General features: G+C 29.8%; 1 protein-coding gene across 1 annotated transcript in view; it reads right to left on the bottom strand.

The window, feature by feature from the left end:
* The window catches only part of LOC107445775 (rho GTPase-activating protein 29), a 214,740-nt gene extending 205,186 nt beyond the window's left edge, over positions 1–9,554 (bottom strand). Inside the window, exon 1 of the mRNA XM_071184734.1 lies at positions 9,163–9,554. The gene's annotated coding sequence lies outside the window, so the exon portion shown is untranslated. The remainder of the gene's footprint in view (positions 1–9,162) is intronic.
* Between the last annotated feature and the right edge of the window lie 3,759 nt (positions 9,555–13,313).

Here is a 13,313-nt window from a genome sequence, read left to right as displayed (position 1 = left end):
GTACGCCAAGCCTGTCAAGTATCATTTCTCTTAAGCAACACATTCTATATTCTTTAATAAAGATTTCAATTTTTCAACTATATATATCTTACTTAACACAACGACAGACACGAAGCTATGAAGAGCATAGACAAACTAAATATGCATCGAAGTCACCAGGTGCACAAAATAAAAATATATCACTGTTACAATAAAATACATAAACAAATAATAAGTTAAATAAAAGACGAATACGAGAAATAATTATATTTCTACAAATTCGATGTACGATATGGCGTAGTATTTAATTAACCTCTTGTTAATTAACATTCTAACTTATGTGGAGAAACTTAGCTCGGCTTTGACCTACTATTTTGCTTATAAACGATCAGCTTGCGCTGACATCATAGGTCACGTGTGTGGGTATCCATAATCTTCTCTTGCTTCTTGAAAACTAAGTACCCAGTTAATAAAAAAATACTAGAGAACACACGCACTAATGGCATAGGTGCGACTGTGTGTAATAGTGTGGAATTTGCAAATTAATTATTTTGTAATTGGGAACTTTTGGTTTCAAAATTGACTGGTTAACTTGATCTTTTATGTTATTATAAATAGTGCCTTAAATAATTTTTTGCGTTTATTGTATCCTTTTTAATGTCTGATAATTGTTTTAGATCTTTATTAGTGTTTTATATATTTTTTTAAATTTAAGATTTATTAATGTTCTGGTACATATTTAGGATAATAATATCTTCATATTTAATTTAGGTTGGTTGTTTAGGGGTGTTTGAGTAACTTACATCTTTCCATGATGCTTGGAGGATGTTTAATATACACAATGTATGATGTTAAGTTTAAGTTAGTCGGCGAACAAGAGTTCAAAACTAAATGTTTTAATAAAGTTCAGTCAAATCTCGGTGACAAGAGCACGATAGCAGAGACTGAAAATTTCGCGATAGCAAAAATTTCGGAATTCAAAACATAGAATAATTTTAAAAATTTAGTCAAGATGGTTAATGTAAAGTGCACCAAAAAAAATCGCCCACCCTAATTAACTTTTGAATTAATGATCAGATTTTCACGTTCCATGATTCCATATTAATGGAAAGAAGGGGTGACCTCAAATTGGCTAATTAATTAGTGCAGACGATATTTTAAGTTGTGAAATGAGACACAATAACGTACTTTCTCTAAATAAACATACTAAAAATGCAACTTTTTAAAATTTTGATTTCTCAGGTACTACTTCACCGATTTCGTCAAAATTTTGTATTTTTAATTTTAAATAATATTCTATCATAAAATTATGTCAAAAATTATACACCTTACAATTAAAATTTTTTTCGACTGTTATTAAATAAAGTAATTAAAAAATTATAAATACTTACAAAAAGTTATATTTTGTAACGAACTTTCTTCGGATGAACCAATTTTTTAATAGTGCGCAAAAATTTTCTATTTGCTTAAAAAGTTCTCGATTTATAGGAAATACGCTTAGAATAAAATTAACATTAAAGGGTCCGAACTTTGTACCGCTCTCTTGACTAAACAATGGAGACCATATTTTCTAGATTACGGCTACCCCCTTTATATTGAGGATCAGAAATCCGAATCAGTCGAAGGAAACATTTGTTTATTCAAAGTAAAGTGCGATTTCGTGTCTAATTTCACAACTTAAAATATCATCTGCATTAATTAATTAGCATATTTGAGGTCACCTCCTCGAACTCTCAAGATTTAGTTCTAGAACGTTAATATACGATCATTAGATCGAAAATTATTCAGAATAGTCCGTTTTTAATTTTGCGCACTATACCTGACATTTTGAAAAGTTAGTTGTATATTATGTAATAACTTAAAAAACACAGCTACTACTGACAATATCTACAGTTACTACAAAATTGGGTCGGCTGCTCAACGACGGTTTTAATACCATGGCCGTTTAAGTATTAAGCCAGAATAACGGGACTAGGTGCTTGGCCATGGTTAGGTAATGTGTATTTTCAAATTATCAGAAAATGAAATTTTGCTTGGAATTGTATATGACAAACACCAGAAATGTTTGTTTCCACCTGTTTTAGATTAGTTTACTTACTTTATTTTAATTAGATAAATTATTCTATTTTTATTAAAACATAAACATTATAGCCAAACATTATATTAAAACATGANATATATATAAAGATATGGAAGTATAGTGATATAGTATAGAAATGCCAACTTCGTGGAGAACAGTGGTAGAACAATTATTTCGTTGTTGGAATTTATTTCTAGAGGCGAAGTAGATTTATTCACCACGATATGGTCTTATAAACATTTTTTATTATTTAAAAACTATAAATATTTTTTATTGTTGTTTTTAAGTGTTCTTGAAATATGTTTTTTTAAAGTTAAAGTGATATGCAACAAAATAAAATACCCTCTTGGTATAAAACAAATATTTACTGCCACTTGCTTCTCATACGTGTCTTTCATTTAAAAAACATAGGTCGCCCATTAATAGGTTAAATTTATATTCATTTTTTTCATGTATGTTTTTGTTATATACCATGGAAAATGTAAAACCATCTGCAATGAAGTCAGAAAATAAAAATATCTGACGCTGAAATTAACATCCTGCAAGCTTAAATTAGGACTGATTTTGTACCTCAATTTTTAGTGATTTTACTATCTTCAAATCTAAACGATTAATCACTATTTATTTTTCCAAATAAAAAGAGGAGTATAGCAGTTAACAATATACAGTTGTTGTCTGTATAACAGTTAATAGATCTTTAGTCAGGTATATTTTATTCCTTGTTTTACTACTTATTATAAACTTGTTTTACTACCAAATTTTCTCGACTCCGGGATGCAAAGAGCCCTATTAAATGACGAACAGATTTTGTCACTCAATTTCCTGTTTATAGATCTTAATATGACTGTTAATAGACCTTGGTGGTCTGGGATATTTTATTCCTGCCGAAAACAAGGTAGATATAAACTTGCTTTACTACCCGTTTTTTTGTCTATTCATTGATACAGACAACCCTTTTAGGTGATGAAATGTTTTTGAAAGTAAAGTACAACATAAAGCTGGAATTTACCATTTAATGTTTAGTGCTAAATTTCAAATTTCAAAGGTGCTCCATAACTTAATTTTGAGAACGGTATAACGTATAGGAACAGGGCAATAAATTTAAGAGCTTGGAAATAGGTGGGTGGTACGTACGATACGCCAAAAAGGAACACCGAACAACTTCTGATCTAATAATCAGATTTTCAGTTACTATGAATCAATCTTAAAAACTGTAGGGCGTAACATTAAATGTGATAGTGAAGATGATAAAGTTACGAAATCAGATGCAAAAACGTATTTTACCCGTAAAAACATAGTTTTTTTTTGCTGATTTGATCTACTGACCCTCTAATTATGGAGTGAACCCTCAAAATAGTTTGTGAGAATTTTAAGAAATTTGTCTGTTTAAAATTTGATTTGTAGAGCACCATTATACCATTTTTATCTTACGTTGGTATGTTTGTATGTTGCCCAACGAAATTACCTTCTTTAAAGGAATGTAAAAATCTGTATACCTCACGATTCAAAATTTTTCAGCTACTATTAAATAAAATAATATTTTACTTAATAGTAGTAGAAAAATTTTGAATATTTATAATAAATATTTATCATAAATAATAAATATAAAAAATAATAATTAAAAAATAATAAATATTTATCAAAATTATTTTTTACATCGGATTATCTTTGGATAACGAATTATATAATAGTGTGCAAATATTTTTTCATTCGCTTAAAAAAATTCGTGAGATATGGTGAAATATGTGAGAAGTAAAATTAACATTAAGAAGTACAAGCTCGCTCCTGACCAAACTATTGAGGTCCCAAATTGTCTACTTGTATGCATTGATGGATGTGTTCCAATAACAACAGATTTAATTATAAAATACAAAATATTGCAAAAATTTTTCATTCCGGCTTGGATTGAAGTCGAATGTGAATGAAATTCATTTCGCTACTAAGCACAACAGCACATGACTTTTGTTCCACTATTTTTTATATTTTTCCTCCATAAATTTTTCTATAGCTTTTTAATCTTGTAATTCTAAAGCAGTCTAAGAGTTGAGTAATGTGGGGATGCCAACTACTATGCCTTTCTCAAAATATAATACTAAGAGAAAACAAATTTTTTAAAAAATTCTAACTAACTTCTTTGACCTCTTTTTAACTAACTATTAAACTTCTTTGAAAAAAAAAACGCGCTTAAAAGCAGCAGAAATTTCAAAAAAAGTTAAGCATTCTATTAATATGTTAAGTATCTTTTCCTTGGCTTCTTTTTTTTCATTCTGCGCATTGTTATAGAGGGCGTTGTTTTCTTTAGTTTTAAGTGTTTCCTTTTCATTCGGTTTGCTTATGAAATCGCTGTTTGACCTGGTTAAAGTGAGTTTTTATTTTCTGATGATTTTGTTTGAGTTCCTTTTCTAAATTGGCTCTTTGTATTTCATGTTTTTTCCTGGACTTCTATACTAAACCTTCGAGGCACTGAGGGAGTTACTTTAGGCATTTGCTTCTGCCTCAATAGAAAAGGTTTTGTTTTATGGCTACCGGGGTCGGTACCCCCTGAAGACGTCGGCTTCGGTGATCATATTTTTATTTTTAATTCCTTCGTTTCCTTTATTGTTACATTTCGCAAAATATCTTATAGAGTGGTAAAAAATAAAATGATTAATGGATGAAGCATTCATAATTTTTTGCCATTTTGCGGAAGTTTTAAAAGTGTTATCACGAGACAGCTGGAACAAAGTAACGGTTCATATGAACTTTTAAATCATTTACATATATTTCGGTGTGGAAAATAACTAAGTATCAAATTTACAAGACAAAGATTCATACATTAAAACTTGAACATAGTTACGACTAGGAGAAGCGTAGAAAGTTGGAATCCCTGGTAATGAATTGCTTACAGTATTATTGCTTTGCTTGAACAAACACGATATGAAAGTTTTTTAAAAATATTTCTTATAACCGTCGTTGAATAGCCGAATCAATTTTTGGGTTTACGACTACCAAAGTTCAACTTCGTAGCCTTATAATTTTGAACACAATCCAGTAGACAAGGAAACTCTTGGATCAAGTATTGGGAGAAAGTTGCTTTCGTGGAGGACTTTTTTATGGAACTAACCCGCTTTTGCGTTACATGGGGAGGAACACCAAGAGAACTTCCCACGATTAGCCTGATGACAAGGAGACTCTAATTCACGATCCGTCTACCACTGAGAATATTTTACGTCAGCATTGTGGTCGGTGCAAGCCGGATGCGGATTCGTATCGAACCCGGTTCACCTCATTGGAAGGCTAACGCTCTATCCCCTGAGCCATCGCGTCTCAGTATCCCCTAACATTACGGCATATACAAGGCATATACTTCAAGGGCATATACGGCATATACAAGGCATATACTATACGGCATATACTTCAAAGAATATATATTCTTTATATAATATACATTATATATTCTTTGTACAAGATTTGGACAAATATCGAAAAACATTTCTGTTTTTACTCTGCGTAAGCAGTACTTCTCTTAGCAACAGCAAAGATTTGAAAGATTTTTCATGGCAGAAATGTTGGCATAATTTGAAAGATCAGACCAGAAGCTTTTAGAAATGATGTCATATATTCACATGCAAAATTCGTATTGACCAAAATGAGTAGAGGAAGTCAATGACATTTTGTAAGCTTTAATAACAGCATTTTTGAAATCATTACGCAGGATTGCAAAACTTCTTACACTCATATTAGTTTATGCTAATTTTTCATGAGTAAAAAGGGCACCATTTCTAAAATCTTCAAGCATGATCTTTCAAATTGTGCCCAGCAGTTTTGCCATGCAAGATCTTCCAAAACATTTGCTGCTCGAAGAAATAATGTTTACCTAGAGTTAGCTATATTTTTTATATAACCTCTATATCAACCAACTATATATCTGATAAACAAGTTAAATGCCATATTTCATATTGGCTAAAATAATCAGCATTAATTAACAATTGGAATGAATCAATTGGTATTAATCAATACTACGTTATAGTAACGTACAAAACAGAAAAACATATCCCCTCCCACCTAAATAAGTTAAAATAAATCTATTTTAATTTTATTATTAATTTATTGCCCTTTCGATGATTTTACGTTTTCAGATTACGTAAAATACGTTTTAGATGTTCAACGCACCAAAAAGAGTAACTATATTCAGTATCATTTGGCACCGAATATGGTATTATTGATCGCAGATGACTCATGAAAATTAAAATATCACAGTCAAGCAATATACCAAATGAATAAGCACTTTAGCATATACAATATTTTTTTCCAATTTTTTGACTTTACATTATCAAGGCCCGCGCTAAGCATTCGCCACCTAGCCAAATGTGATAAAAATGGTAAACTTGGCGAATAAAATTGTGCTATGGCGAAAGTATTGGCAAATGATTTTTTCCACCGAAAAAAAAATGCATATTTAACTCCATCCTCAAAATTACGTCAAAATGAATTTTTCGAAACAAATCAGTATTTTTAACTGGATTACAGTAATTTTCGGTTGATGAATCACATAACCAATTAGATTTGGGTCCAAATAATATAAGCCTGAAACAAACTACCGTAAAATAGTTTTCTATGGGAAATTAAAATTAATCATAAAAATTTTTTAAGATTTGCATTTGGCGAAGAGTTTCGAAAATTGGCGAATACTTTTGATATTTGGCTAATTTTCTGTCTAATAATTTGAAAACATTAACGCGGGCCCTACATTAATAAGGTTTGCTTTATAGGCATAACTATAAAAAGAAATATTTGGTTTCAGATAACTGATATATGAAAATACTGATTCTGTTATGCTATTTTCAAGCGATGTTAACAATTTTTTTTAAATATTTAGGCGTAACTTACATTACGATTAAAAAATATTTAATTATTAAAGTACGTGTTACAAATTCTCGATGTAACTTTTTTTTCGTTTAAATGGAGATTAGAATTAGCATCACTAATTGTAACATTTAACTAATTAAAAAAAACAGAATCGTTTGCAGTTTAATTCGGTACAAAGCGTAATGGTAAGCCTTAAAAAAATATGGTTTTTTCACTTGTCCTTCCCATGCGTAATTAGTCAGAATGTTTGGCCGAATAATAATATTTGTGCCTTGTGCACTGTATACCCGAATTACAGGACATTAGCACAGATTCTTCTGGATCTGTAAGGGAGACAACTTTTTTATTACAGATTTACCTCATTAATTGTGTAAATAGAATTGTTTTACAATTTTAAAAGTAACAAGAAATACGAAAATTGGAAAGAAATATTTGTACTCAATTTTAAATAATTCAGCGTTAACTTGACATTTCGCTAAATGTAAAAAAAAAAGGTTTTTGACAGATTTTAAATTTAAACTATGGCATATTTTAATATTTCATTTCGGATTTTAATCAAAATGTCATTCAATATTTGAATTGCTTTTACAAATTTAGTAGTTTATAATTTTGTTCATTGTAAAGATCATTTAAATTTGTTTTACTTTTTACCATTTGTACTACTGATTCCAATACGTAAACTAGAAAGTACCAACGCAAGCAGGAAAGCACCACTTTACATACATAACAAGTTCTATTTAATTAGAAATTGTATTGCTTGTAAAAATTAAATAAAAAAAGAATTCGTCGTTCATTTAAATCATTTCACTAACTATTTCCATTTTTGAAACTGTATCGTTTTAGTGTACTAATAGTGATAAAAATTTATTGTTCAAAAAAGGACGAAGCAACGCAATAAGATATGAGCAATAATATATTCTATAAATCAAATAATTTTTCTATTTTTCAAATCAAATATACAATACCGTATAATAATGGATGAGACACTTTCAGTTTTTGATATTTCTTTGAATTTCCTAATGAAATACATTGAGGACGATTTTATAACTTTAGAAGTGTTTAGTTCATGTTATGTTTCATAATTTGCAATAAAGTTTAAAGCTTTCAGAGGTTTGAGGGGCTGACAATAAATTATGAAGGAAAACTAGTTTTTTTTAACACCCAATGCTAGAAAATCAAGCAATAAGATCAACTTGTATCCGTTACTTTGCTTGTTTTCAATAACTGCATAAATTTTCGGAAATCTAGCTTAAATATTTATGGAAATATGAACATTTTTATAAAAAAAACTGATTAAAATTTTTGGAACAATTTAAAATTAATGTTAGTTAAAATTAATGTTAAATATGGTTTAAAATTTGACAAAAAAATGTTAAAAAATGCGCGAGATCTGAGTAATTTTTGTAATTTTATAGTTTAACTAAGGGAAAAAATTTGATTTAAAAATCTTAAAAAAAAGTAAAAAGTTTCAAGTATTTTTTTTAGTAGTCTTTGTACTTTTTTGAAAGAAAGCTGAAACTAATAAATATTTTTTACATATTTAATTATGTTCTTGCTGTCCGGTTATTATAAGGTAGTGAAATTTGCAATATTACATAATAAAATTTGTAGTAAACCCTTGATCTTCAAGAGGTTTTTTTTCTTTTTTAAATGCAAAAATTTTTTAAAAAATTGCTTGAAACTTTTTACGTTTCAGGATATTTAAATCAGATTTTTTTATTTAGTTGCCAAATACGATTCACTACAAAATTATAAAAAAGATATTTTTGATTTTCTTTCCGCTCATGCGCAGTACAAAAAAACTGCTTTATGTAGTCAGATCTTGTGCATTTTTCAAATTTTTTTAAAAATTTTAAAACAATAATTTTGTGATTAATTTCAAATTTTTCCAAAAGTTTTTCTTAAATTTTGCTGAATATTTTTAAAGTTATAGCAGAAAAAACAATGACAAATTAATTAGTTTCGTATAAAATGGTTATATCTCTATAAATATAAGCTAGATTTACAAAATTTTATGCAGTTTATTGCAAACAACAGCCAAAGTAATTGATACAAGTAACAAACTTATTCCTTAATTTTCTAGCATAGGGTGTTCGGAAACACTTGTTTTTTTCGTAATTTAGTCTCGGTCTCTAAAACCTCTGAAAGCTTTAAACTTTATTGCATGATAAAAAACAATCAAAAACCGAAATTGTCTCTTCCGTTATTGTAGGGCAAAGTCTGAAAGAATAAATATGTTTATGAATAGTACTTACAAATTTTGAGGTTTATATCCTTATTATATCCATTACACAGATTATTTCAGTTACTTTTACTGCGAATAAATCTTAAGAATTTGCACACTTGTCTTATCCATGGTTGTATTTATATCAGGTATCCTTGATTCCAAAGTGTAAAATTTTAAGACCGAAGCATGAAGAAATATTGCTTTACGTACCACAATACAAATCCGGTTAATTTTTTGTTTCACAGTTGTGTTATTCATACAAATTTCTTAAGAAAAGGACATAAGACGTGTCACATAATTTCATCTCGCGGCTTATGCTGCGAGTGAAGACTACAATTTTCTCCAGTAAAAAAAATATGGGCGATCTAACAGAGCTCTTTGATGGTGTAAAAGCTGGGTTGCTCCACTTGGCCTTCTGTCAAAAGTCTTTTGGCGAAGTGACTTCAACTTGGCGTTACAGTATGCGGCATATTCAGTAGTGAGGTTGTGCAACACCATAACTTTTCGAGATTCTTTTATTTCAGAGGTATAATAAAAAATCAATATTTAGGAACAGCAGAGGGAAATTAGAAAATTAACTACTTCCCAGATTTTGATGACCTAAGATTGATTGTAAAATAATAAAAAAAAAAATCTTATTAAATATTTACATATTGTTCTAACATCTTTTGAATCTTAAGTATGACTTTAAAATAAAATAAAAGTCTTATTAAATATATGTATCGTTCTGCATCTTATGAGTCTTTCCAACGAAAGACGTGTTTGTTGGAATGAGATGGATCATTCAGACGTTGCGCAAAAGTCTAAGTCTGAGTACTATGACACATTTTATATATTTGTTTAAATTGATTAAGTATAGTGGTGTTCAAAATTAAATCAATTCTAATATATGTTGTTGTTTCTAATGCTTCTTGCCAATACTAACATGCCTGTCTGGTGAAACCAAGCGAATTTGAGGAAGAAGGTGCGGTTCTTACTTTTCAGTGGCGCTGTCTAAAGCCAAAAATACGACTTTAGCCACAGCCCAGTTATAGAGTGAGCCCATTCATACATCCATTCATTCATCCACAGATCATAAATTTGACCTGAACCAGAGAACGATTAATCTCCAATCCACCAGAGGTATTGATTTGTTATGGGGACATGGAGGACTTTCTGACCCGACAGATATAACGCGCACAATTGCTCCCCGTGTAGTAATTGGTAATTAAGCCACCAATTACCACACGGGAAGTCTTCGGCCGTTGGGGATCAAATTCACTACCTATTGGACATGGGTCCAACGCCCCACCAACCCGGCATTACTCTAATATATATTTAATTGAATTGGAATTGAATTACTTTTTTTTACCACAGTGTTTTAGTAATTTAAACAAATGCATAAAGTGGATATTGTACCTATGGTTATGCTTCATGCAGAGTTGCCAACTGTTCTGGATTTGACAAAATATTTTAACAAATAGTAGAGAACTGGAAACGAAAATTTGTTGGAAAATTTGTACGAAAACGAAAGATTTTTCAGTTAATTTCGCCAATTTCATAAAAGGCGCAACACTGCTTACCTGCAACAAAGTAGCGTATTGCATTAGCTTTTGGAATATTTAGAAGTAGTGGTGAGTAAAACCCCATAACTTTAATTAAAACAAGAATCATACATTAAGAGCTACTACTCGAAAATATTTATTCAATGTCTCGAGTAAGTTGGCATCATGGACTTAAATGCTTGCCTAACATCTCAATGATTCATCCCATTCTAACAATATATACATACTTCATTGGAAAGATTCAAAAGATGCTAGAAAAAAATTGTCTAAGAACTAAAACTATCAAGATTGTTAATCTGTAATATGAATATACATCGCGATGATTTTTTAGATTATCCTGTTGCAAATCTAAATCGAAAAGTCTTAGAAAAAGCCTTAAAATGTGATGTTGTAAGGTTTAATAAAAAGAGGACATGAAGCTCATGGCTATGACTGCTCACTTTTGAGGCGATGCATCCTTAAATAGAATACAAAATATTTAAGCTTCCTTTTTATTCCTTTTTGCATTCCATTTATTAGAAAGCTCCACCTCGACCTCAAATTGGGTGGGAAAAGGTCCGTAAACACAGACTCGGGTGCCCAGATAAATGCTAATGATGATAATGGCCATGCTTATAAATATGATACAGTGCGGAAAAAAAATGGACCATCCCGAATAACTTTTGATCCAATGATCGGATCTTCACGTTTTTAGGATTCAGTCTTAATGATTCGAGGGGGGTGATCTTAAGTATGCGAAATACGTAATCAGATCTCAAATACGCAATCAGACGCAAAATCGTACTTTCTCTGAATAAACATACCTTTTCTCAAACGGATTCAGATTTCTGACCCCCAAAATATAGGGTGTAGCCGCAATCTGAGAAATATGGTCCTAATAGTTTGGCTAATGAGAGGGATCGAAGGTTTAGACCCTTTAATGTTAATTTGATTTTTTGAGTATACCTCGAAATTTTTTTAAAGGAATTGAAAATTTTTAGCACACGATTGTAAAATTCTTCTGTCCAAGAAAAATTCCATGCAAAAAGTAATTTTTTGCAAATATTTATTTTCTTATTATTTTATTAAATAAAAATCGAAAAAAAAATTAAATTGTAAGGTATAAAACTTTTTGCATCATATTAAAATTTGTAATTTTACATGGTAAAATACCAAATTTGAGCGAAATCGGTCGAATAGTTTCTGAGAAATAGAATTTTAAAAAAGTCGTATATTTCGAATTCGATTTCTCAGGTACTATTCAATTGATTTCATTCCAATTTTGCACTTTTTTTTTTAAAATTTAAAATTTTACAATTTAAAATGATGCAAAAAATTATAAACAATACAATTAAATTTTTTTTCAATTATTACTAAATGAACTAATAAAAAATAATGAATATTTACTCAAATTTATTTTTTGCATGGAATTATCTTCGGACAAACAAATTTAATAATTGTGTTCAAAATTTTTCAATTTGCTTAAAAAGTTCCCAAGATAAAGCGAAATACGCAAAAAATTAATTTTATATTAAGGAGCAATTTTATTAATTACCATATATCCCAGATTGCGGCCATCCCCTATATTTCGGAAGTCAGAAATCCTCATCCGTCGAAAAAAAGGTATGTTAATTCTGAGAAAGTACGTTTTTTTGTCTGAATTTGTAACTTAAATTATCGTCTGTACTAATTGATTAGCATATTTGAGATCAAATCCTTGAACCATCAAGATTTTGATCTGGAACATGAAGATTCGATCATTAGATTAGAAGTTATTAAGGGTGGTCCGTTTATTTATTTAATTTTTTTGCGCACTGTGCATAACGACTTTATTTTTCTGTAAATATTCTGTCAACAATCGTTTACATCAACAATCATGCACAGCTTCTAATTGTTAAACCACAAATGCGCTGAACGAGCTATAGCTTAAGCAAAATCATACCAGACTTTAATTATTTTCTAAAGATTCGGTGTCTTTTTTTTAATGTTCCACTTGCAATCTGCTCTTTATTTCTCGCCAAGGTTGGCGCTAATCGTTCTAAATGAGTCCAAGGTTTGAGAGATGCTGAACCTTCGTGATTGTTGAAAATGTGAAGTAAAATTCTCCTGCAAGATGAAGGAAAAAACGTCGCACTCGCGCTTGCTGGTGAGTGGCAAGGGACCCAGAATTTAAAAATAGATGAACACTCATCACGCCACACTAAAAAAATTTTTTTGTTGTTGTTTTAGATTTTTACTGTCATTTTTTCTCTCAAAAGAATCAAAAGGTGGAATTAAATGTGGGTGGATTGACTTAATTCATATGTAATCTGCATTTTAAAAATTTAATTTAATGAGCAATAATTTCGTTTAAGACCGATTTTTAGTGTTATTATTTGGGCTTCAATTGAGTGCAAGAAAATTTGCGTATTAACTATAACTCATATTGACTTTTTTTAAAAGAGAAATTCTTTAAAAATTATTTCACCCATTTTATAAGCCTTTTCTTCCTTTTTTTTTATTCAAACGAGCTTATGAAATTTTGCATCAAATAAATTCAAGATAACTACTATCATACTAGAGTACTATCATGTAATTATGTTTTTGGTGACTTTAATCAGTAATAGCACTAGATTATAATTTTTGTGAAGGAGTAGTATATATATATATATATATA

This window comes from Parasteatoda tepidariorum, chromosome 9 (assembly GCF_043381705.1).
Source record: "Parasteatoda tepidariorum isolate YZ-2023 chromosome 9, CAS_Ptep_4.0, whole genome shotgun sequence".
NCBI lineage: Eukaryota > Metazoa > Arthropoda > Arachnida > Araneae > Theridiidae > Parasteatoda > Parasteatoda tepidariorum.
This window is presented reverse-complemented; position numbering and strand designations above follow the sequence as displayed.